This window comes from Anabrus simplex, chromosome 7, assembly GCF_040414725.1.
Source record: "Anabrus simplex isolate iqAnaSimp1 chromosome 7, ASM4041472v1, whole genome shotgun sequence".
Taxonomy (NCBI): Eukaryota; Metazoa; Arthropoda; class Insecta; order Orthoptera; family Tettigoniidae; genus Anabrus; species Anabrus simplex.
This window is the reverse complement of record NC_090271.1, coordinates 288,390,020-288,416,592: the sequence shown is the minus strand read 5'-3', so window position 1 is coordinate 288,416,592 and position 26,573 is coordinate 288,390,020. Positions and strand designations below refer to the sequence as shown.

Below are 26,573 nucleotides of genomic sequence, written 5' to 3'. Positions count from 1 at the left end.
GTATTGTAGTTCAGTATGAAGTAAGTAAGTAAGTAAGTAAGTAAGTAAGTAAGTAAGGAATCGTTTTATTCTAGTAGCGGAAAAGCAAAGTTTGACTTTAATGTTGTTGTTTCCTATGAAACGCAGTGTAATCGGTAAAGAACGGATGAATGTCTGGTTTAAAAAATGCTTTTGTAATAAAAAAAAAGGCAGTCACGTTGCACTTGCTCCTATATTCTCAACACTGTTCTCAGGTTAATTTACAACAAGAAATTCGACTTATCGCTGCAAGCGATTACTGGAATTACCTTCGGGTGAGTACAGACAACTTGAGAATTCGTGTAGAATGAATAAAAAAACGTTTTCTTCTCTCTTAAAGACTTCTGCATGTTCTCGATTGATTACTCTCAGAGTTTGTAACACTATCCGCTCTGTACTATTGATGTAAGACCTTAATGTGGTGGTAACAACAGATGGCAGTAAGATCGCTCTTCTGGTCCTTGTCATCCCTTCTAAGTTTGTCTTTAACTTCTTGTATGACTGAACTATCCTGTTCCATGATACTTTTATATCCTAATTGTCGACGCTTTGAAATCCCGATTGGGGATCGTGTACTGAAAATAAGCATGATATTTCTCATCTTTATTATGACGAACGCACGAAAGAATTTTGGATTGGAAAGGTATGTAAATTAATCGTTATAGGTGAAATTCGTAAAATATGCTCACTGCTAAACCTTCATGACTGCGGCTTCATTGGCACGATAAAATGCAGGGGTGCCGCGGCGACCATGCTTTTACTACTGGCTCCTAAGTTTCGGTTCCGCAAAAAAGCCTGTTTTCCGTTGTTTCATACTTTCTTCTATTGCCCGTGAATCTGCAACAAAATCCCTGTGGTATGTGGCATAAAGTCTCTGAACTAGGGATGGAGGGAATATTTAAATATCGATTTATTACTATTTCTTCTTCTCTCCGATGAGGCCTGCTAACGACCACGTGCCAATTTCAATTCAGTTCTTCATACTGTGTTGTTTTCTCTTCCGCTCCTTCCAATATTCTTTCATCCTTTCACTATGCTGTTTCCTTTTGTCCTCGGACCACTTCGCAACAGGCTTCTTGTTCAATCTTCCTTGGAATCCTTCCACACTACCCTCTTTCTAAAAATTTCTCTATCCATAGTTTCTTCTTATGTTATTTCTTTCTAAATCTTTCCTTACTTCTTGAATTCAGCCAGTTGTTGCCTTTTTGTCCCAAAGGTACTTGAAAATCCTTTTTTTTAATCTGGAATCATCCATTCTGTAAATATATCCGAAAAATTGCAATCTCCTTTTTCTTATGGTTTCTGTTATGTTTTATATGTTCCTGCATATTTCATCATTAGATCTTAATTTCCATACTTCTGTTGTTTTCACAGGACCTAAGATTTTTCTCATGATTCTCCTTTCTAGTACCTCAAGTTTATCTAATCTATAGATTAGTACCAGGCATTCACTTGCATATAAGCATTCCGGTTTCACCACTGTAGTGTAGTGCCTTATTTGAAGATTTTTAGATAGACACTTTTTGTTATAAAAATTCTTTGTGATACCATATACTCTTTCCATCTTGTGTACCCTTTCTTCTACTGCAGATTTGTCTAAACCATTTTCTTGAATTATTTCTCCCAGATATTTGAATTTCGTTACTCTTCTACTGGACCAATATCTGTTGCCTAAAATTTTGGAGCATTCTTGATGTTTGTAGTAAATTTTGTTTTTCTACGGAAATTCTTAAGCCTGTCTTGTTGGCTATTTCTTCCAAGAGATTGATTTGTGTTGTTGCACTTGTTAGGTTTTCTGACAATATAGCGAAATCGTTTGCAAATGCTAGGTAATTTATTTCAATGCCTTTGCTTTTTCTCCCCAGTTACCGGCAAAATGTTATGCTCTTTAAGCTTTACGTTTCAAATTCTTACAATTTTCTCTAGAACACAGTTGAATAGAAGGGGTATTAATTAATTTTGTGTGGCTATTTCTAGCCGAGTACAGCCCTTGAAAGGCAGACCCTCCGATGAGGGTGGGCGACATCTACCATGTGTAGGTAACTGCGTGTTATTGTGGTGGAGGATAGTGTTGTGTGTGGTGTGTGAGTTGCAGGGAAGTTGGGGAGAGCACAAACACCCAGCCCCCGAGCCATTGGAATTAACCAATGAAGGGTAAAATCCCCGACCCGACCGGGAATCGAAGCCGGGACCCTCTGAACCGAAGCCCAGTACGCTGATCATTCAGCCAACGAGTCGGACAATAGAAGGGGGGACAGATCGTCACCTTGCCGTACCCCTGTATTTATCTTAATAGGTTTGGATATCTCACCCATACATTTTACCTTTGAAATTCACGAATTACTATTTCAATATATTGAAAAACTATTTTTGGTAATCGACATATATTATACTTAATATGTCGATATACTGAATTGGTATTGATATATCGGAAACGATAAGTAACTTTTAAACATGTTAGTTAGAAGAGAACATTATATTTGTATCCTAGATTGAATCCTATATAACATGCAAATCTCTGAATCCTGTTCCCGTAGCAATAGCCTAAAACAGATCCATGTAGAGTTCAATGATCTATTTTTCCATTGTATATTTTTTTAGCTCACCTCACCTACACCACAATTTGATTTAATTAAGATGTTCTTTCTAATTATATCGACAAATAGAAATATATTCGTCCTGTCGATACCTTAAAAGTAAGGAAACAGAATTTAGAATGTTGCAAGTTTTAACAAATGTCACACTTCATTTGATACATGTATGTACGTAATAACAACTTGTCCTACAAAGTCTATCACTTTCGAAAACCTCTCCATCATATGGAATGTAGAGTCCCATATTGTTTTCACATTTGGAATGGGTTTCTCCGCTCATAAATTCCTGAAATTCGTTGCAATTTCCTGAGATAATCACTTGAAGTTACATGACGTTTAAACCCAGATAGTAAACTCGTACATTCTGAAATTACCTCTTTAACACCTTCTGAATTTTTCAATGAACTTTCACACACCAGATTCGAGGTACATTATGTGCAAAACATGGTAGGCCTAAATGGTGATCTTTTCCTAATGTACTTACTACAGCTTTAGCCATATTTCCACCAATGTCTGTAACGACAGCAGCTAGTTTTCTTTCGAAACTCCAAATTGATTCATAACTTCAACCATTTTCAAGCCTACATATTCTGCTGTGTGTGACTCACTCAGCTCATATACCCTAGTAGGCCTATTTACTGAATTTAAGTAATGCTCTTCTGCAAAGTGTAGAGTCACCCGCAAAGAACTTATCATTTGAATGTCCGTCCATATTTCTGTTGTTAATGCAACATGATCTAAAGATGTTGCTTTAGTCTTAAACTTGGATACATAAGCTTCATAATTTTTAATATATATTAGCTCTATAATTGTATAGGCTATCTTGAAGGAACTATATAATGAGGGGCAATAACTCTCATCACCTTCTTAAATTCTCTCCCCTCCACAGTGCTGGAGGGTAGGTCATCCTCAACAATAATTTTCATGACGGGTTTTACATTATTATTCCCGCATCAGCAATTAATGTTATATATAAGTAGCAAATGCTGCATTAGTATTCTTAATGAAATTAGTAAATGAATTATATTACCAATAAATAATAAATACTAAACACCTTGACTAGATATCTGTTTTAATAGAATTTACTTATAGCACCATTATATGAATAATTTAAAAAATATTACTTTTTTTGTAAAACCGCAATGTCATATAAATTTACATAATTGCTAGTATATATTCATCCTTTCGGAACGAGCTTCTTTACTTCCTTGCGACCAGGTGTTGCCCGTCCGTTTCCTATCGTGAGATCTTTTTATTTTTATGATTGTTCAAGGAAAAACGATTATAGAAAAACCGATATATATTCTGCGATAAATTGCATCAAAATTTCGGTATCGGTATACCGATAAACTGAAACGAAAATATCGGTATTTCATAAAATCCGATATATCTTTCCCATCCCTACTCTGAACAAACGCCACGATCTTCTCGAAAATAAATAACTGCGAGACCAAAGAGAATATATACATATTTTCTCTGCACAGGACCTTCGATGAACGGGAGACTTAGCACTAACGATAGTGAATAGTCAATGTGCGTAATGCATTTCGCCCTCATCTGTTACAGCAGCAGAGCCTTTGGTGGAAGAACATTACATACATACATACATACATTATCATTATAGACTGTTATGCCTTTCAGCGTTCAGTCTGCAAGCCTCTGTGAATTTACTAAACGTCGCCACAATCCTCGATTTGCAACTAGTGTTGTGGCCTCATTTAGTTCTATACCTCTTATCTTTAAATCGTTAGAAACAGAGTCTAACCATCGTCGTCTTGGTCTACCTCTACTTCTCTTACCCTCCATAGCAGAGTCCATTATTCTCCTAGGTAACCTATCCTCCTCCATTCGCCTCACATGACCCCACCACCGAAGCCGGTTTATGCGTACAGCCTCATCCATCGAGTTCATTCCCAAATTAGCCTTTATTTCCTCATTCCGAGTGCCCTCCTGCCATTGTTCCCACCTGTTTGTACCAGCAATCATTCTTGCTACTTTCATGTCTGTTACTTCTAACTTATGAATAAGATATCCTGAGTCCACCCAGCTTTCGCTCCCGTAAAGCAAAGTTGGTCTGAAAACAGACCGATGTAAAGATAGTTTCGTCTGGGAGCTGACTTCCTTCTTACAGAATACAGTCGATCGCAGCTGCGAGCTCACTGCATTAGCTTTACGGCAGAAGAATCGAGAACTAATTACTTCATAGTCGCATTTAGTCAAAACACCGTCGTCCGAGACAAACGACCATGCATGAATTAGATCATTGTCTATGATCAGTATGATATGAGTTTTGTAAACCAAAGCTGACACAAGCGTTTACAGTTAACAGATCTACTATAGGTCTTTAATTTAATATTTTTGGACAGTTTAAATCTTAAGATTATACAAAAGTAATATCGCGATCGACGCTAAGTAGCGCAACTCGATTATTTATAGAAATCAGGTTGGTAGGATTCTTGCTGGCTCCTCGATTCAGAGAAAATTTCTGTACCCCTGACCTAATGTATGTTTCTTTTTGATTTTTCATTATGTGATTTGTTTACATTTCTTTTCTATTCCCCCTTTCCTTTGTGCAGCCAGCTGATTCCGAGCGGCAGTATTATTGTAATCGTTTATCCTTTTTCTCTTTCATTTTTTTATGCTTTAAATACAAATAACGCGAGATACTTGGCTGATATTTGGTTGTGTGTCTGTTCCCTATATTTTGTTGTGCCATTTCTGGAGACTTTTTATTTGTGCGTACAGACGGTTCCGTAGTACACTTTCCGCTGTACCTCCGTCGGCAAATTCTGCGGCCCTAACGTATTATGATCCCTGATAGTGTTCATTTACATGCCGCAGAAATATATTCATTTGTAATGCAAGGATAGTGATGTACTGAATGGTACGAGGTACTACCTGTAAAGGTGCTCTACTGATAAGTGGGCTACTTGCATACCGAGTCCGATAACTTCCTGGTCTCCTTAGATGTGTTCCTCCCAACCCCGTTGGTGTTCAGTGTTGCCAATACAAAAAAAATTTATCGGCTAAATTTTAGTTAAAAATCCGCTAAAATCCACTAAATTTCGAAAGAAATCAAAATAGCATATACCGGCGGTTTTATAGAGGAAATTAAAACTCGTTACTCACAATTTTTTGGACAGGGTGTCATCATCTTCTCCTCTCCTGTAGTTTCATATGAAGCCGTGGTATCATGCCTTTTCGAAATAACTGATGCCAATTCATGATCACTGCAACTCGTATCAATCCTGCTCGTATGGTAAGCAATAGCGGTAGGCATTCAAGATTTTTTACCTAATACAATTGACTGAGAGCTCTTTCAACAAGAGTATTAGACCAAAATCCTAACTCTTTCAGAGCAGGCACAGAAACTTTCCGTCAACTTTGCAGCTCACCAACATAAAGAAATTTTCAGATATATTTCGAAGTTTTTTTTCACTTTCATCACAGATTTCCTTGTTGTTATAGCCAAGATATGTTTAAGAAAATTTATATTTACTAATATCTACTGTCAAAATATCATCGTAGAATCTCAGTACAATTCTTCTGGCGATATAGTCTCCAGGAGTTCGACTGGAATGATTTATTGATTCTCCAACGTTTTGACAAAGAGGATTATTGCTGTTTCTCCTTACGATAAAATATTATATTGTTACCGCTGAAAACTGTTGAGAGAAGTTTAAAAATCCGTCAAAAATTCCGTTATCCGCCAAAAGGAAATTTTATCCGCTGTTCCGTGTAAAATTCCGCCAAATTTAGCGGAAAATTCGCTGAATTGGCAACACTGCTGGTGTTTCATGTCTTGAGCGATTGAGCTTTAAACGATTGTGTAATTACCTCGCTTTATTTGGTGTATTAACACTTGCTCTTGTCTACCTGTTCATTATTTGCATTTTTCGTGTTCTGTGAGGACATTTTGACATCGTGACGTCCAGCACCCCAGGTAGACATAAACACTCATTATCCTATTCTTTCTCCTATTTTGACGCCATGTGGGGCTATGTCGACCCCGCCCCAAACCGCTTTACACTAAAAGATTGGCATGACACCCAAGAGAGCAAACAGCGTTTTGAAAACGAAAACAAAAAGGTATGGAGAAGGATCTTTTTGTTGTATGTCCGTCGCTCCCTTCTCGATCCGCCAGCCAGCTACACGCGCGCCAGTGTGTTATTCTTCGAGCCTCGACGCGCAGCCCTCAGTGCGCGTGCCTGGAACGTCGTGTGTGCTATAAAAAGGAGCTCCTAGCCTGTCCCGCACCACTCCACTTACCCCGGTGTCCAGCTCCAGAATACACCCTACGTCGAGCACGGAGGCTACTCCTCTTGAAAATGTGCTTCGGCCAGGTGGACTGAATTTCTGGCAGTAAGAGGTCTCACCTCGGGTCACCGCTCCTCTTGTCTGTTCCGCTGTCCATGTCTAGTCTTACCATTATATGCCACTATCATGCCCTAGCTAATGCAAGCTCCCATTATCAACTTAGTTTCGCTAAGTAGGAACTCTTCAGTCATTGAGCTTACGTTAATGAACTCAGACACTTCAATAAGGAAGGACTCTCTGAGATATTTACATCAGTGCTTCTGATAGTTTTCTACTATCAAGAACTTTTCATGTCACAAGGACTATCTTTCCGAGATAGTAGTAAATGTGAATACTCCAACGTGTATATAGTGTACAAAGACAGACTCTTTCTCCAAATTAATAATTCATTTTGCTTCGAGATAACTTTCAGTTTTGTTAGTGTAAATGTTGTAATTTTACATGTGAAGCAAATAAAGAAGTGTTTTCTTGTAAACTCAACCTTGTTTACAACACAACTCTATGGCGACGAGGTAAAAAAAAAGAAACTATTTGACTTCTGCACACTACGGTACGTCAGCCGACATTCCACAGCTCTCTGTCGTGCGCTCCACCTGTGTGGCACGCTCCAGCGTGTTTGCTTGCTCTCTCTCTCACTCCCAGCTATACCGGTCCAGGTCTCGCCTACAAATAGTTCTGACACACAGCTATACTTGCTCTTTATTGCACGCATCTCGCAATGGCTACAGCTGAGCAACTCGCTACAGTATTCCAGGCCTTACAGCAGCAACAACAACAGGCAGCATTAATTCAGGCTATTCAAGCTATTTCTGTCTCTACACAGCCATCAGCTATTCCTCCGTTCTCTGCTTTTGATCCGGCTAAGGAAGAATGGTCAGTTTATTTAGCCCGCTTACAACAGCATTTCATCTGCCATTCTGTCACAGATGATCAACGCCGCCGAGCACTATTCCTTAGTTCGGTTGGCAATGCTACGTGTGAATTACTACGTAAATTAAGTCCAGAAGAAAACCTATCTGAGGTACCATTCGCACAGCTCTTGGCCCGTCTCACTGAACACTCTGCCAAAGCTCCTCACATAGTGGCTGCTGCTATAAATTTTTTCAGAGCAGAAAGCAACCCCATCAGACACATACTGAATGGATAACTGAATTGCGTGGTCTCGCTAAACCCTGCCAGTTCATATGCTCCAAGGACGGTTGTGGTTCACCCTACACTGATTCTCTCATTCGGGACATGGTAATTTTACATACTCCTGAGGACAAGATACGTTTTGACGCTGTCAAGAAGAGTAATCCTTCTTTAGAAGACGTCCAGCGTATTGCTACGGTTTATGAGCTTACTACCAAGACTGCCGCAGCCATAGCTTCTCCACACGAAGATGCTCAAGTCTCGACTCAGGTCCGCAAGTCCTCTGCTACAGTGAACCGCGCGGACAAGGCGCTCTCTACCACGCATTCTCGCACGGTTCCCTCTCGTAATTCTACAAGGAAGCCCAATTCTAAAAGCAACTCGAAACTCCTGCCTTCCTGCCGAGGCTGTTTCAAGCATCATGAACGTCGTGACTGTCGTTTTTTCAAAGCCACTTGTGAACGATGTAATAAACTTGGACACATTAAGACTGTATGTCAGAGTTCGCTCCGCCCTGCTAAGACTCCTGCAACACGCCGGAAGCATATACAACCCCGCCAAGACATGGAAGTTGATCAAATCAATCTTATTCTTCCTACAAAGACTTCTCACAAGATCATCGTTCCTCTCGCATTCTCTGATCGATCTGTCGATTTTCAATTAGACACTGGATCACCTGTCTCTATTATTAACCTGGTTACATACCACGACTTAGGTTCACCTTCATGCTCTCCAGCTGACATCCAGCTCGTGACATTTAACAAAAGGAAAATTGACATTAAAGGTCAAATCAAGCTTCAGGATAGTTATAAAGGAATTCAGAAGGCCATTCCTCTTATCGTAGTTAACAACTACACTGCATCCAACATTATGGGCATGGATCTATTTAACTTATTTGGTTTCCAGATACATGACAACATTAACGTTGTATCTACATTGCATCCTACTTCTGACGTTACCGCTCTCCTAGAGCAGTTTCCTGAAGTCTTCGACTCTCAGCTCGGAACAGCAAAAGACTATACAGCTCACATACAGCTGAAATCCGGAGCTAAGCCTCGCTTCCTCAAAGCACGTCCAGTACCCCTAGCACTTCAAGACCAGGTCACGAAAGAATTGGAAAGATGGATACAAACTGGAATTGTGGTACCAGTTACTTCTAGTCAATGGGCTACTCCACTAGTGGTAATCAAGAAACCTGATGGTAATGTTCGACTTTGTGGCGATTTTCGATCTACAGTCAACGCACAAATCGACACCGATATCTTTCCTATTCCACGTCCAGAAGACTTATTCCGTCGTCTCTCTGGTGGACAATTCTTCTCTCGAGTTGATCTTAAAGAAGCATATCTCCAGCTACTTTTAGACGAAGAATCTAAGAAATTTCTAACACTCAACACTCCTCTCGGACTGCTCCAGCTCCAGCGGCTACCATTCGGTGTTTCATCCTCAGCGGCTATTTTTCAGCGCTATTTAGCTCAACTCACTGCCTCCATTCCCGGTTGTGCTAACTACCTGGATGATATTATTGTAACTGGAAAAGATCATCAGGAACATCTAACCAATCTACGCCTCCTTCTCCAGAAATTGAAAGACAATGGCCTACGAGCGAATCTCGCTAAATGTACATTCTTTCAGCCTCAAGTTCACTACCTAGGACATATACTTGATAAGACTGGAATTCGCCCTAGTGCACACAATGTCTCAGCTATCGTAAACATGCCAGCACCTCAGAACCTCAAGCAGCTCCAGTCATTCATAGGCAAAGCGAACTACTATAATAAGTTCATTCCCCGCTTCGCTACAGTGGCAGCTCCATTAAACGCTCTACGTAAAAAATGTGTTAAATTTCAGTGGACTCCGCAATGCCAACAGGCATGGAAAACCATCAACAACGCCTTAATTCAAGCTATACAACTCACTCATTTTTAGCCCGACAAGATCATCACGCTAGCTACTGACGCTTCAGACTACGGTGTCGGTGCCGTTCTCTCCCAGAAGGATCGTCATGGGCAGGAACGCCCCATCGCCTTCGCTTCGAAAACACTTACTGACCGTCAACGTCGATACTCACAGATAGAGAAAGAAGCTTTAGCCATCATCTTTGGTATTCGCCGTTTCAATGAATATCTCTATGGCAACCATTTCCTGATCATTACTGATCATAAGCCTCTCGTACACTTATTCCATCCTGGTAATAAGATCCCTGAGAATTCCCTCAGAAAGCTTCAAAGATGGTCCATGTTCCTTTCTGATTATTCCTATCAGATTGTCTATCGAGCCACATCCCAGCATTGTAATGCTGATGCCCTCTCACGCTTACCAGTTGGTCCTGATACTGCCTTCGATTCTCAAGAATCTGAATGTCTTCAGTTGGACATAGAACTTGAAGATACTGTATCCAGTTTTCCTATTGATGCTACCTGCATAGCTAAAGCTACGGATAGGGACAGTACACTTGCTACAGTGCGTACTTACATCCGCAACGGTCGGCCTCTTCAGAGCAAACTTCCTGCCCACCTTGCACCTTGTCATCGTATGCAGCATCGTTTCACGACTCGTGCTGGAGTCGTACTCCTAGAAACAGGCACCATCTTCCGAGTGGTTATCCCACTTAGCCTACAGAAACAAGTTCTCGAATTATTACACCAAAGCCATTGGGGTATATCCAGAACAAAGCAACTAGCACGTCAACACTGCTACTGGCCCGGTATTGATGCCGCCATCGAAAAGCTCATCCGTCATTGTGAACAATGTCAAATAAATCAGAACGCCCCGTCTTCTGATCTAGCTTCATGGCCTCCTGCTACTACTCCATGGGAACGAGTTCACATCGATTTCGCCGGTCCTTTCCTCAATTCCATGTGGTTAATAGTCATCGATTCACTATCGCACTTTCCATATGTAGTGGATATGCATTCGACTACTACGACAGAAGCTACCATTCGTGCTCTTCAGAAAATATTTACTACAGAAGGCTTACCTCAAGTACTCATTTCGGACAACGGACCTCAATTTACAGCTACTGCTTTTAAGAACTTTTGTACACATAATGGCATTCGTCATATCCTAGCACCGCCTTTTCACCCTCAATCTAATGGTGAAGCTGAACGCTTTGTACAAACATTTAAGCGAAGTATGAAAAAAGCTGTCTCTTCAGGCTTAACTAAAGACCAAGCATTGCTCCAACTCTTAAGCAACTACAGAACTCTGCCCGGTGCTGATAATATCACTCCTGCACAGAAACTCCATGGACGACCTCACAGAACTTTACTTTCACTGTTGCAGCCTCTTCCGGCCCAGCCTCAGATCTCACCAACGAAGTTCGCAGTCAACGACAAGGTCTACACCAGGACATTCAAGTCACACCCACTCTGGATACCTGGAGTCATCTGCAGATCGTTGGGTCATCGTCTCTACGAGATACAGACTACGGAGAAACGTATCTGCCGCCATCAAGACCAGATACGTCTGCGCTACCGCCCATGTCCAGCTATTGATTCTATTGCTAAGCCAGATAAATCTATTGCTGAACGAGCTTTAGACCATTTAATAACCATGGGTTCCTTTCAGGACGAGGCAGCGCCACTCCGCCCAGTCCCAGCTCCGGACAATACAACTGAGACATCAGCAGCTCCTGCCCAGCATCGCAGCCGCCGCCAGCGCCGCCGCCGCTTCACGCCGTACCGGCGTATTTAGGAGGGGAGGGTGTTGTATGTCCGTCGCTCCCTTCTCGATCCGCCAGCCAGCTACACGCGCGCCAGTGTGTTATTCTTCGAGCCTCGACGCGCAGCCCTCAGTGCGCGTGCCTGGAACGTCGTGTGTGCTATAAAAAGGAGCTCCTAGCCTGTCCCGCACCACTCCACTTACCCTGGTGTCCAGCTCCAGAATACACCCTACGTCGAGCACGGAGGCTACTCCTCTTGAAAATGTGCTTCGGCCAGGTGGACTGAATTTCTGGCAGTAAGAGGTCTCACCTCGGGTCACCGCTCCTCTTGTCTGTTCCGCTGTCCATGTCTAGTCTTACCATTATATGCCACTATCATGCCCTAGCTAATGCAAGCTCCCATTATCAACTTAGTTTCGCTAAGTAGGAACTCTTCAGTCACTGAGCTTACGTTAATGAACTCAGACACTTCAATAAGGAAGGACTATCTGAGATATTTACATCAGTGCTTCTGATAGTTTTCTACTATCAAGAACTTTTCATGTCACAAGGACTATCTTTCCGAGATAGTAGTAAATGTGAATACTCCAACGTGTATATAGTGTACAAAGACAGACTCTTTCTCCAAATTAATAATTCATTTTGCTTCGAGATAACTTTCAGTTTTGTTAGTGTAAATGTTGTAATTTTACATGTGAAGCAAATAAAGAAGTGTTTTCTTGTAAACTCAACCTTGTTTACAACACTTTTGGTGTATTAATTATGTTTTAACGGCGTGATCACAAGGGTGATTTCGGGCGGGAGAGATTGACTAAACTGAAATTCCGTCTGATAATCGAGAACCACCACTGAATAAAAAGAACTCTGTAAGTTTGCACCATTAACATATGTACCTTTTTCTGTCAGCATATCCTTCATCCTGTCCATATGTGTGTAACTGACACGTATTTACGGGCCATGTGCCGCATCTTTTAGAAATATGGGACGTCATAAGTTAAGAACTTTATTTTCCCGTATTGAACTGAGACTCACTATTAGAAATAACATGTTGTAAACATCGTATACGATATACTTAGTACTGACTAGGTTGAACCTATGCTCAATTCTAATTGTGTATAAGGGGCGATCAAAAAGTTTCCATTCGAGGGCCGTACAGTCCTGAATCGGGATGCCAATCAAGCAAAATCGCCGTGAGCACTGAGGCACTCATCCCACAGACGTGGTAATACACAATGTCCTGCTGCGTGAAGAAGTCCGTAACTGCCTGCTGCACATCCTCGTCCGACAGGAAGCGTCGACCCTTCAGGGCCTTTTGAAGGGACCGAAGGAGTGCTGAGGAGAGATCAGAGTCATCCACCGCCCGTTTGTTGTTGTCCGTAACGGAGCGTCATCCACCGCCCGCTTGTTGTTGTCTGTAACGGATGAGGCTGGCCTCCCAGATCCAACGGCGCCTCGTGTCGCAACGCAATCCCACGGAACTTGTTGCACAATTCCACAACAGTGGTTTTCGACAGACATGCTGCCCCATACACAATTTTCACCGGTGTTTGTCCTTCGGCAGCCAAGAACAGAATAACAGCACGTTGGTCCTGTTTGGACGCATCTGGTAAAATCGTCGCCATAGTTCACGTGGCCGCATTTAACGCACGCACCTCGGCACGACACGACTTTCACACTAATCCCTTTGCCCGTGCTTATATACCCGCATCGGAGTCGCGCTACGTTGCCTGTCCGCTGTAGGAACGCCCTCAAACGGAAACTTTTTGATCACGCCTTATATATATTAATTAATTAATTAATTAATTAATTACTGCGCACCGTTTTCTCCGCTTAATTTGATGTATATGCATTTTTTTCCTTTATTTAATAAATCTATGTGGCCTCATTTTATCGTTTAATCTATGAAGTAGACTAGTTTGCTGATGTTAGTATAGTTCCTAAGACCCTGGATCCAGACTGTCCCTGTCTGTTCTGAACCAACAATCGCGGTTATGTTATCTCGACTTTAGGTAGCTGGGTGTATGGTACAAGAAATATGTAATTCCCAACTAGAAATAAGAAAAGGCTGCCACGTTGTACTTCTATTGAAGAAAGAATCGCACTAACGTTGAGATATATAACAACCGGGGAAAAGTTTTGAAGACTAGAATTCTCAGGAATAATGCCGCTTTCTTCCATAAGCTGCGTAATATTGGAAACATGTGAGTGATCATCAGAGTTCTTGAAAATTGTATTCTGTACGATGTAAATTCCAGAATTCAAGCAGGGTTTTGCATAATTCAATAAAGCTTTCTTTCTCACTGTTAAAACTACTGTTTTTCTCCACGTTGCCCTGTTCGTGCACACAATCTCTTCACATATATTTTCCATCGTGCAATCCCTGCGGGAGCTCTGGAGATATGATGACAAATTCGGACAGTAATATTGAAGAAAGTGTTAACACATCATTCATACTGTCAGTCACTTCAGAATCATGATGATGGGTTTACTTCAAGAAATACAGATATTCGTCGGGATCACCCATTGTACCATCAGTATTTCCCTTCTACCATCAGTGATACTGTGGTTACTTCGAAATACTGCAAGTGTACGGGACCGCCTTTAGGACATTGACCTGGTAAGACGATTACTGCCCAGACTGATGACCTGAACTTAACGATGTGCTCGTGGCCTGTGTGACGACTTTCTCAATTACACAGTATTCCTTGACTGCTTTCCTGACTGAGTTCGCAGCTCCTCAATTGGACTCTGGCTGACACTACTCCTACACTACGCAACTTCCCAATAAATAATAATAAAAATACCGAGCTCGATAGCTTCAGTAGCTTAAGTGCGGCCAGTATCCATTATTCGGGTGATAGTGGGTTCGAACCCCACTGTCGGCAGCCCTGAAGATGGTTTACAGTGGTTTCCCATTTTCACACGAGGCAAATGATGGGGATGTACCTTAATTAAGGCCACGGCCACTTCCTTCCCACTCCTAGCCCTTTCCTATCCCATCGTCGCCATAAGACCTATCTGTGTCGGTGGGACATAAAGCAACTTGTAAAAATAATAATAATAATAATAATAATAATAATAATAATAATAATAATAATAATAATAATAATAATAATGCTGTCAAACAATCCAAGCTCCTGCGAATTCTGAACGCAATAGAAAGAGACAGTGACGATCTTACATTATTTGTCAAAAAAGCTGTATGAACATCAAGAAGCTTCCGTAAAGAATTGAAAACTCCGAGACTCGCGCTACTAGGATCAAACAGGGAGTGCGGCAAGGATGTGCATTATCTCCCCTGCCCTTGAATCTGTACTCTGAGTAAATCTTCCGAGCTGCTCTTCAAGAAGCGGAAGATGGAATAAAAGTTAACTGTAGGCTGATCGACAATCTGAGACACAGTAATCTTGGCTGGCAGTATTAAAGTTCTGGTAGACAGAATCGTAGCAGAAGGGTATAAACTTGGTCTGAAAATTAACTCCGACAAGACCAAGGTGATGGCCGTTTCCAGAACTCGTAATACGCACATTCTTATGACCATTTGTGGGGAACCAGTTGAACAAGTTGCGGAAGTTTAAGTACCTTAGCAGCTGAATTACTGAGGACGTTTGACCCGGATTTAAAGATCCGTGTACGCATAGAAATGGCTCGTACTAACTTTCTGAAATTGAGGAATCCACTGTGTGACAGAAGCCTCAGCTTGGAGACGCGATGCTATGTATATTGAGTGCTTCTGTACGGCGCTGCGACATGGACTCTGCAATATAACTTGCGCAGTTACAGAATGGTTTCCACCATATGTCATACACTGTTTGAACAAACTATTACTTCGTTTACTTTTTATGAAACCCCAAAACGTTTTCGGATCATTTTTTATATTATCCTGTGACTGTAATATATACAATTTATATGCCCTTGCAATAAGTGTCCTAGACTGTTTTCTTAATTGTTTGTGCATGTGAGCACTGTATTCAGAATGCTTCATGTGCTTCCTGTGAATCTGCTTTAATTTCAACATTTTAATTATATCTAATGTAAACCAACAAGGGTACATTCTTTTCTTATTCACTGTTTTTTTCGGAACATATTTTGTGAAAATGTTATTAAGGACTTCATAAAAATAGCTTACTGCATTGTTACGGTCTTTACTCAATAGTAACTGATTCCAGTCATATTTTGTAACGATGCATACAACTCATAAAAATCGGCCTTCTTGAAATTGTCGAGGCTGACAGGTAATATTTTGACTCGCTCGATGTTAGCAACCAGTTCGAAATATAAAGCAGGATGATCAATCATGCCTTCGTCATTGTTGTCAAAATTAACAGAATAAAAGCCTTCGACATGTGAGTCGTTCCGAAGGATGTTACAGATCTCGTGGAATGACCACGTCTCCAATGCTGGCGTACTCAAATGCATGAGGAGAGGACGAATATTGATGTGTACAATCAAGAAAGTATTTTTCCGTGATCAGAGGAAGTGTACAGGTAGTAATCAAACATGGCTGCATGCAATGACATTACTAAGGAAGGAAATCATATGTATCGGAATATTAATGAAAGTGTTAGTCGCTTAGCAACCTGCTAAGTACAGAACGTATTGCGGGTTCACGTAAGCCTTCGCCTGCAATAATTGGAGTGATCATTTAACGATTTGATTTTATGATTACTCAAAATTAGCTTAACTTAGAAACCTACAGCATCATTGTCTCATAATTCACTGGTAGATCATTCCGGAGATAATAAAACAAACATGAAGCAAATCGGACCGGTAGAACGGACGGACGGATTTGCCAAATCTGTTTTAGTAAACTCTTTTAATATATAGATAATAATAGCAATAATAATAGAAACATTAACAACGGGCAAGAGGTCGTTTGAGGTCACAGAGTTTACCTCGTGAGGTCAGTAAACGGACAGCAATGAGACCATGGAGAATGTTCTCACGTGAACGATGCAGTACTCCTTCACCAAGATCAATCGTTTTTCATGTTCTCTATGTAGCATTCTGAGAACCAGTTTCAATTCCACGCCGACTGGTTTCTGCTCCAATGGCCGAGCTTCATAAACCCAATTACTGGTTCGCTGTTAATAACGTATCTTCCATCACCTTGTTTGTCTGTCCCAGAACACGTTTACACTTCCCAGCCAATATATTAATCTACTTCCGAGTAGTTACGTTGCTTAAGTTCGTATTGCAGGTGTATTTTAATTTGTCGCATTGCATGGTATAGTTCAACGAGATAATCACCTTCTTACATAATAATAATAATAATAATAATAATAATAATAATAATAATAATAATAATAATAATAATATTTTCGCTGATTCCTTGGATGTGGCCACGAAGCAGATCAACCAGCTTCAAACACAAGCTGCAAAGGCGGGCCTCCAAATCTCCTTTGAGAAAACGAAGTTCATTACAAACATCAAACTGGCGCCAAGTGAGCTAGAAGGGACTCACGGAAAAGTCAAGCGAGTTGAAAAATTTAAGTATCCTGGTGAATGGATAGAACTTAACTTGTCCGAAAAATAAGCCTTTTCTTCACGCATGAATAAAATGGAAATGGCTTACCATCTGAGTAAAAAGGTCTATAACAAAAGATCTATATCTCCGAATGCAAAAATCAAACACTATTGCACTGTTATCCGGCCAGAGGCTCTATATGCTGCGGAATGTCTCGCCATGAACAAAAAAGGCATGATGGAGAAATTGGAGGCCAAGGAAAGAAAGATTTTGAGAAAAATCTTAGGTCCAGTCAAAGACAACGGCGAGTTTAGGAGACGGCACAACCATAAGTTGTACTCGCAAGTGGAGAAAATAACTGATGTGATGCGAAAAAGGAGGATTACTTTTTATGGACACATGGCCCGAATGAATTCAACACGGTTAACCAACCGCATTTTCACTTTCCTCCAAGAGAAAAAGGCAAAGGGGGCATGGTTCAGTGAGGTACAGAAAGATCTGCAGGAGATTGGGATCTCATTTGAAGATATCCAGGAGCGTGTCCCACTTAAGAAAAAAACTCCAAGGACATAAGAGTTTCCTACCAAAGCCGAAGATGAAAACTGGAAAGGCATGGACGGAAGAACGAAAGGAGCAACACCGTATACGAATGAAGGAGTACTGGACCAACATTAAAGCTCAAGGGAAACAGTTGAAATGACGTGGTCCTTAGTTGGCCGAAACGAAATAATAATAATAATAATAATAATAATAATAATAATAATAATAATAGTAAGACCCTCTGTACTCTACGCCTCTGAGTGCCTCTTGATGAATCGAAAGGGCTCACTGAGGAAACTGAAGGAAGCTCTAGAGGAGGATGCTAGGACCCATAAGAAAGGAGCATGCCATTTACAGGATCGGGCATAACAACGAGCTCTACGAACATCAGGAAGACATAGTCACATGTATGAGGAAAAGGCGGCTGACCTTCTACGGGCACATGACTCGCCTGAAACCCCCAGGCTCACCAACAGAATACTCACAGTGACAAGTAGCGGAAAGTCTTCCAAGACCAAGTGGATCATCTCAGGAAAATCAGCCCTACAGGAACTGCAGATCTCATTAGAGACGACATAAAACCGATATCAGTGCCGACAGGCCATTCTACAGGGAGTCTTCCCACTGTCCCTCACAAGCAAAAAGAGTACAGGGAACAGCAGACCTAAGTGGACGGATGGAAGGAAACAGGCACACAGCCAGAAAACGAAAGCATAAGAGGCCAAAAAAAAGCAGGAGACCATAGCAAAGAGTTAAGACCACCCCGTGGTCTCTAGTAGGCAAAAACGACCAATAATAATAATAATAATAATAATAATAATAATAATAATAATAATAATAATAATAATAATAATAATTAGTGTTTACAGTGCGCTATATCTATATCAAATTTCTTACTTATACTTATCTATCTGTCTCATCTGACCCTTGGCTTGGAAAATATGAAAGTGACTGAACATTGTCCTGTCCAATTGTGTGTTGGGTGCTCGGCCTGAAAGTTTGTTATACAATTAGAAATTGAACACCTCGCCGGAATTGGGATGAAACCAACACATTTTTGAAAATTGAGATTTCAGCGGCAATAGGGTGTATCATCACGCCTTTGAGCCTGAGCCTCGCGGAGCGACTAGAGCGGAAGCTGTGGATTTGATTGAGATTCCCGACCTCATTGGGTCCTTAATTTCAACTTGACGTATGGCTCTTAGAGCGTAGACTTGTGGTTTTGTTTTGGTATTTCGTTTCCAGTATTTCGGGAAAGGTAGTGGAGTGGTGAACATGGAGTCGTTGAAATGTGGTGATGGCAGCGTCTGCCGTTGGTTTCGACTTGGGAATAGGAGACGTAATGTGATTGGGAAGGTAGGCCTACTGGCCATCAGATGGGCTCATTGAGAGGTGTCAAGGGAACTGATTTATGGGGTGCGTTATTGGTTACTGGAGCATGCAGTGTTTCTGGGTGGGAAGGTCTTGGGTTGGGGTACTTGGGTTATGTGGTGCTGGTTAGTAGATAGAGGAGATTTTTAAGAAGTTCTATGGTGGGGATGGTTTGTGATGTGCGGTTTAAGTGAAGTTGAGGTTGAGGTTTAGTAAAGGGGGAATTTGTTGGTGAGGCTGTTATGGGTGGCGGAGTGCTGCTTGCTATGTAGTGGGTTTTTATGGCCTTTTTGATGAATGGGCAACCGGGATCTTTGCTGTGGTGTCATCTTATATCTTACATTTGAACTTCAAGCTGGTTTATAGCCAGCAGAACTTTGTCCTCCGTGTTGTAATGATGGAAAATTATGATTATTATTATTTTCATCGCAACTGGGAAATATCCCAGTGGCAATAATCACATACAGTAGTGTAATAACAAAGTTAAAACATAGTTACCAAACAACAACAACAACAACAACAACAACAACAAGAGTACAACAATCAGTTCCATAGAAGGAAAATATTACAACAAATGCTACTAGTTTAACATTCTAAATCCAGCATGATCATATACAAATTCACTCACAACTTAAGTATTTCCAGTACTTAACTACTTTACTTAATGAAGAACAGTGCTTGTGTTGGTTCATCATTAGGTGTAATACATCATTTAAATAAAGACTATAGACGTAATCACATCTATACCTTGGAACATTTTCTTGACATTTTTATTGTTATTGTTGTTAGTTTTATTATTACTCTAATATTTGTTGCTATAATATGTGTTCCAAGACCACGTACAGGATTTCTCTTCCGTTAAAATATATAAACCTAAAATATACTTGAAGATTATTTTCCATTGTATCACTTACAATTCGTACATTATTTCAAAACCTTAAGTTATAACCTAAATACTGTTTTAAATAGATGAACTCACTAGCACACTTGCATATGTAATTGGTTCAAGTAATGTATACTACGAAATAAATTCCAAAAATAATTTTCCTGTCTCCTGAAGAATTACCGATTTTTCGGTTACATCCTTATTCCGGGGAGGTTTTCAATTCAAGAATACGACTTGTACATTTAAAATTTTCTAGTCTTTGTACAACTGTAAGTGGCCGTACAATTGAATCCCGATACAAGATGCAGAATGTCTTCATGCCCGTATCAATGCTAATGGAGGACATTTTGTACATTTCATATAAGAAAAAGTTCTATGTCCTATGCTGGTATGTTCTCTTCCAGTGTGTTTCCCATGATTAATGTACTGTGTAGAGTTGTATAAAATGAGGTCTAACAAGGAAATAAAATGTTTCCGGACCCATAACGTATTTTCTTCTTGTACGTGTGAGGAATGTGTCCTGGTCGTGTGGCAGTACGTTACTGTTACTATGGTCGTCTGACGAGAAGTCGCGTGGATGCGAGAGGTAAACATGGCTGCCACGCATGCGCCTATCTCAAGTCTCAAACCCTGACACTAAACATCGGTTCCGTCCGCTGTTGAAAATGAAAAATGAAAACCTACAACCTGTTTTCAAGTCTTCGACCGGATCAGGGATGTAATAAATGACCCATATATAGGCTATTATTTCAATGGGTTGCCACTCCCAAGGTGATTTTTATGAATGACTGATAAATGCTATGAAATGATAATGGAGAGTGTTACTGGAATGAAAGATGATAGAGAAAACCGGAGTACCCGGAGAAAAACCTGTCCCACCTCCGCTTTGTCCAACACAAATCTCACATGGAGTGACTGGGATTTTAACTACGGTATACAGCGGTGAGAGGGCGCCGCGCAGCCGTCTGAGCCACGGAGGCTCGCTCCCGTCCTCGGTTATTCTTGCGAAATGAGGTGCTGTAGTGGAGCTTCAAAGTGGTAGTGCTTAGTTACACATTTAGCCTGCTAAGTAGTGCATATGAACATGCATCTGTTTCAGAGGGTTCGCACTGTCTGTCACAACGAATGTTTGCAGCTCAGAATATACGTTACTCGCGTCGTACCTACAAGCTGCCCCAACTTCTCATGAGACGGAGAGTAAACCCTGCCAGCGTTGCCTGGTCTACAAATTTTAAGAAATCGGTAGATTGTACGTAAACATTTCGGGAGTTTTAACGAAAATTGCGATAGTTTCTCCAGCACTTAAATGTTATAATATAACTAAATTAAAGAATGCAATAGTCATTTGATATAATAATAATAATAATAATAATAATAATAATAATAATAATAATAATAATAATAATAATAATAATAATAATAATAATAATAATAATAATCATAATAATAATAATAATAATAATAATAATAATAATAATAATAATAATAATAATCATAATAATAATAATAATAATAATAATAATAATAATAATAATCATCATCATCATCATCATCATCATCTGTTTACCCTCCAGGGTCGGCTTTTCCCTCGGACACAGCGAGGGATTCCACCTCTACCGCCTCAAGGGCAGTGTCCCGGAGCTTCAGACTCTTGGTCGGGGATACAACTGGGGAGAATGACCAGTACCTCGCCCAGGCGGCCTCACCTGCTATGCTGAACAGGGGCCTTGTGGAGGGATGAGAAGATTGGAAGGGATAGGCAAGGAAGAGGGAAGGAAGCGGCCGTGGCCTTAAGTTAGGTACCATCCCGGCATTCGCCTGGAGAAGTGGGAAACCACGGAAAACCACTTCCAGGATGGCTGAGTGGGAATCGAACCCACCTCTACTCAGTTGACCTCCCAAGGCGGAGTGGACCCCGTTCCAGCCCTCATACCACTTTTCAAATTTCGTGGCAGAGCCGGGAATCGAACCCGGGCCTCCGGGGGTGGCAGCTAATCACGCTAATCACTACACCGCAGAGGCGGATAATAATAATAATAATAATAATAATAATAATAATAATAATAATAATAATAATAATAATAATAATAATAATAATCATTTGGATTAGAAGATATTTCCGGAGATATTTTCTTTGCTTTTTCGTGTTTTCTGGTGTGTTGCAAAAATATCGCGAGATCTGAAATTTCAGGAGACCTGGCAACATTGCATCCTGCACTGTTCGGAGCTCAGTTAGTTGCTAGGCTGAGGAATATGACCACCGGAAACGCAGCGCGAGCCAGTCTTGACTGAAGTGTAGCGAGTCATATCATCCAGAGCGCATACAACACTGATTTGAAAACTGGAGGTAGTCGATGATGTTTTCGCTTGAACTGGACCAAGTTCAAAGGTCTACGCTAGGTATCTGAGACCATTGATTATTATTATTATTATTATTATTAGTGTAATAATGATAGTTTTAAAATCAGACAGGATGACTTAGCTAATGCTGGTGTTTCTTTCCTTTCCCTAGTTTCCTCAAAAAAAGTAAAGTCATCTTCGTTCAGGCCATGAAGGCCCTTGGAGGGCCGTGTGCACCTCCGAAAATGGAAATATTTTTTCTTAAATTTTACGACTTCCTAACGGGGATTCGAACCCACGTCCTTCCGGGCGAACCGAGCACGCCTTTACCGTCTCGGCTATGCATCCCCTGGTTCCCTGGCTACACCACTTAATAATGTACCCTATTATTTGCCTAACTCCGCTACGAATTATTTTCCTCTTCGTACGAACCGTAGGTATAATGAAGTCAGAATATGTATCCACCAAGAAAAATCTATGCATCTTCAATTGAAATACTCTCTGAAAAACCGACAAGATCGAATGATAATATCGACATAAAAGAAGTGCACATACGAAATGACTGACACCAAAAAAGTCATTCAGATAATATCTGAATAGGGGACCAATATTTTCCGTTACCTAATAGTAAACAGTTTGCTATGGTAACGGTGGCTAGGCTGTGTGGAGTGAAGAACATTTACCCCGCTCTCTGCTTCACCCCACGCTGGCAAACACGTACCTGCTAGTGGCTTTACGTCGGAACGACACAGATAGGTCTTATGGCGACGATGGGATAGGAAAGGCCTAGGAGTTGGAAGGAATCGACCGTGGCCTTAATTAAGGTACAGCCCCAGCATTTGCCTGGTGTGAAAATGGGAAAACAAGGAAAACCATCTTCAAGGATGCCGACAGTGGGATTCGAACCCACTATCTACTGGACGCAAGCTCACAGCCGTGCGCCTCTAACCGCGCGGCAAACTCGCCCGGTGAGCTCCGAACAGTATAAAAAAATGCACAGTGACCACTTTCGTGACATTTTTGATCGGCGACCGTGAAATATGTAATTGGTATTATATCCCCAAGTGTTTTGATAAAGTAAACTAGTGTCCTCATCCTGAGGTAGTTAAAGGTCTCTTCAGGCACGCCTCCAATGGATGTACCATTTACCCACATACTAGCCCTCCTGCCAGGCTTAAATTTCTGGCAGTACCGTGAATGGAACCCAGGCCTCCGAGGACGGCAGCTAATAGCACTAACCGCTACGCTACGGAGGCGGATAATGTAGAGTAACTTCTCCAGTGTCCACCTCTGTGGTGTAGAGGTTAGCGTGATTAGCTGCCACCCCCGGAGGCCCGGGTTCGATTCCCGGCTCTGCCACGAAAATTTTTGAAAAGTGGTACGAGGGCTGGAACGGGGTCCACTCAGTCTCGGGAGGTCAACTGGGTAGAGGTGGGTTCGATTCCCACCTCAGCCATCCTCGAAGTGGTTTTCCGTGGTTTCCCACTTCTCCTCCAGGCGAATGCCGGGATGGTACCTAACTTATGGCCACGGCCGCTTCCTTCCCTCTTCCTTGCCTATCCCTTCCAATCTTCCCATCCCTCCACAAGGCCCCTGTTCAGCATAGCAGGTGAGGCCATCTGGGCGAGGTACTGGTCATACTCCACAGTTGTATCCCACGACCAAGAGTCTGAAGCTCCAGGACACTGCCCTTGAAGCGGTAGAGGTGGGATCCCTCGCTAAGTCCGAGGGAAATCTGAACCTGGAGGGTAAACAGATGATGATGATGATGATGATGATGAACTTCTCCAGTAGCAGGTTATCAATCTTTATTCCCTAACTAGGCGGTACTTTGCGAACAGTCTGCCGCTGTGAGACAGCATCTTCAACAAGCATGTCAGTCCAACTGATGAGCGGAATGGCACGCTGTGGGCGAAACGCTGCACGTGCGGACAAATAACCCAAAAGCTTGGTTCTATGTTGCAATATTTAATTTATGGCAGTGAAAGCTTTAAAGCCACCTCTGTGGTGTAGTGGTTAGCGTGATTAGCCGCCACCACCGGAGGTCCGGGTTCGATTCCAGGCTCTGCCACGAAATTTGAAAAGTAGTACGAGGGCTGGAACGGGGTCCACTCAGCCTCGGGAGGTCAAGTGAGTAGAGGTGGGTTCGATTCCCACCTCAGCCATCCTGGAAGTGGTTTTCCGTGGTTTCCCACTTCTCCTCCAGGCAAATGCCAGGATGGTACCTAACTTAAGGCCACGGCCGCTTCCTTCCCTCTTCCTTGTCTGTCCCTTCCAATCTTCCCATCCCCACCAAGGCCCCTGTTCAGTATAGCAGGTGAGGCCGCCTGGGCGAGGTACTGGTCATTCTCCTCAGCTGTATCCCCCGACCCGATGTCTGAAGCTCCAGGACACTGCCCTTGAGGCGGTAGAGGTGGGATCCCTCGCTAAGTCCGAGGGAAAAGCCAACCCTGGACGATAAACAGATTAAGAAGAAGACGAAGAAGAAGAAGAAGAAGAAGAAGAAGAAAAGAAGAAGAAGAAGAAAGCTTTAATTGGCACGTTCATAATTGACTTCTTTTTTCTTTTCAATTTGCTTTACGTCACACCGCCACAGAGACGATGGGATAGAAACGAGGAAGGAAGCGACAGTGGTCTTAATTACGGTAATCCCCAGCATATGAATGATGTGAAAATGGGAGACCACGGAAAGCCATCTTTGCCGACAGTGGAGTTCGAACCCTCTATCTGCCGAATGCAACCTGACAGTTACGTGACGCAAACCGCTCATCCACTTGCTCGGTGTTCATAGTTTATTTTAACAGTCCGGGAGGACTGATTACTCGGGATGAGTAAGGGTGCACCAGTTGACTTGATAATGAGTACCGCAATGTATTCGAAACGTCGGCATCCGGTACAAAAGGTAGGCTACATAAAACACGGTTCAACCCGGAAAGAGAGATTAATAGTAATTTAACGCACCGTGGGAGATCAACATCTAAAATACAAAGTCCCTCGTATGAATGATCAATGGAAATATCATGGCAGGTGGAGTATAGCTGGACTGTTCTTAATTAATATATTCTTTCTGAAGTGTCACGCAATTAACATGGAGACCAGTACAGGTCTTAGAATATTTATTTGCAAGAGTCACGTCAGTGATCACGCGATAATTTCAAAAGTACATTCTATTTCTACACGCACATTTTAAAGATCTATGTTTATATTATTATTATCATTTTCCCGATTTTGGCTATATTAGGACCATGTAAAAATAACCCACGCCATTCAATATCGCAGGTTTCCTTCGTTCTTTCTTTCATGTTTTCCAATAGTTCTTCGCCGGGTTGAGTGGCTCAGACGGTTGAGGCCTTGGCCTTCTGATCCCAGCTTGGTAGGTTCGATCCTGGCTCAGTCCAGTGGTATTTGAAGGCGTTCAAATACGTCAGCCTCGTGTCGGTAGATTTATTGGCATGTAAACGAATTCCTGCGGGACTAAATTCCGGCACCTCGGCGTCTCCCAAATCCGTAAAAGTACTTAGTGGGACGTAAAGCAAAATTCATTATTATTATTATTATTATTATTATTATTATTATTATTATTATTATTATTATTATTATTATTATTATTATTATTATTATTATACATTATTTCACTGTGTTCGTTCCTCCTCTCTTCTGTCCAGATGTTATTCTCTCCTTCTTTTCTTCGGGCCCATTCTGGTTTAATTACCGTGTTGTAGTGCCTGATTTTAGTTTTGATGGAGTTATTATTATTATTATTATTGTTACCGTGTTTTTGTGGTAGTTATGCGTGAAAGAAGGTGCGGGTGTGAACGGGTCTCAAGCTACGAAATTAGAGTTCATGTAAAATTAACAAGGTTATATTTTCTTTTCAAAATAAGAAAATAACAAGCATGGCAGGTACAGAGTAGCAAGTCAACAAAATGTAGTTACACAATTTACTGGATTTGGGCTTCGCGCCCCGACTTCACAATGCTTGGGCAATCAGCCCAACCTTACTTCAAAATAAGTTTTAACAGAGGGGCAGAAAACCCCATTCATGCTCAGGAGCACTTGCTCCAAATTACACAGAAAAGCCTCCTCGAGGCATACAACACTCAATTTTCAAGAAAGAGCTACTCGCTCTCAAACTTTAAGCCTCTGAAAGGCCCCACCAAACTCCACCTTCAAGTTGTCCTCTCAGGATATAGACACAGGGGTAAAATACCCAACCTACTGAGGTCTATTAAGTGAGAAAAGATT

General features: G+C 41.5%; 1 protein-coding gene across 2 annotated transcripts in view; it reads right to left on the bottom strand.

Annotated features, from left to right (window-relative positions):
- Positions 1 to 26,573, bottom strand: part of LOC136877573 (uncharacterized) — a 1,365,998-nt gene that overhangs the window by 1,243,096 nt on the left and 96,329 nt on the right. The gene's annotated exons all lie outside the window — the stretch shown is intronic.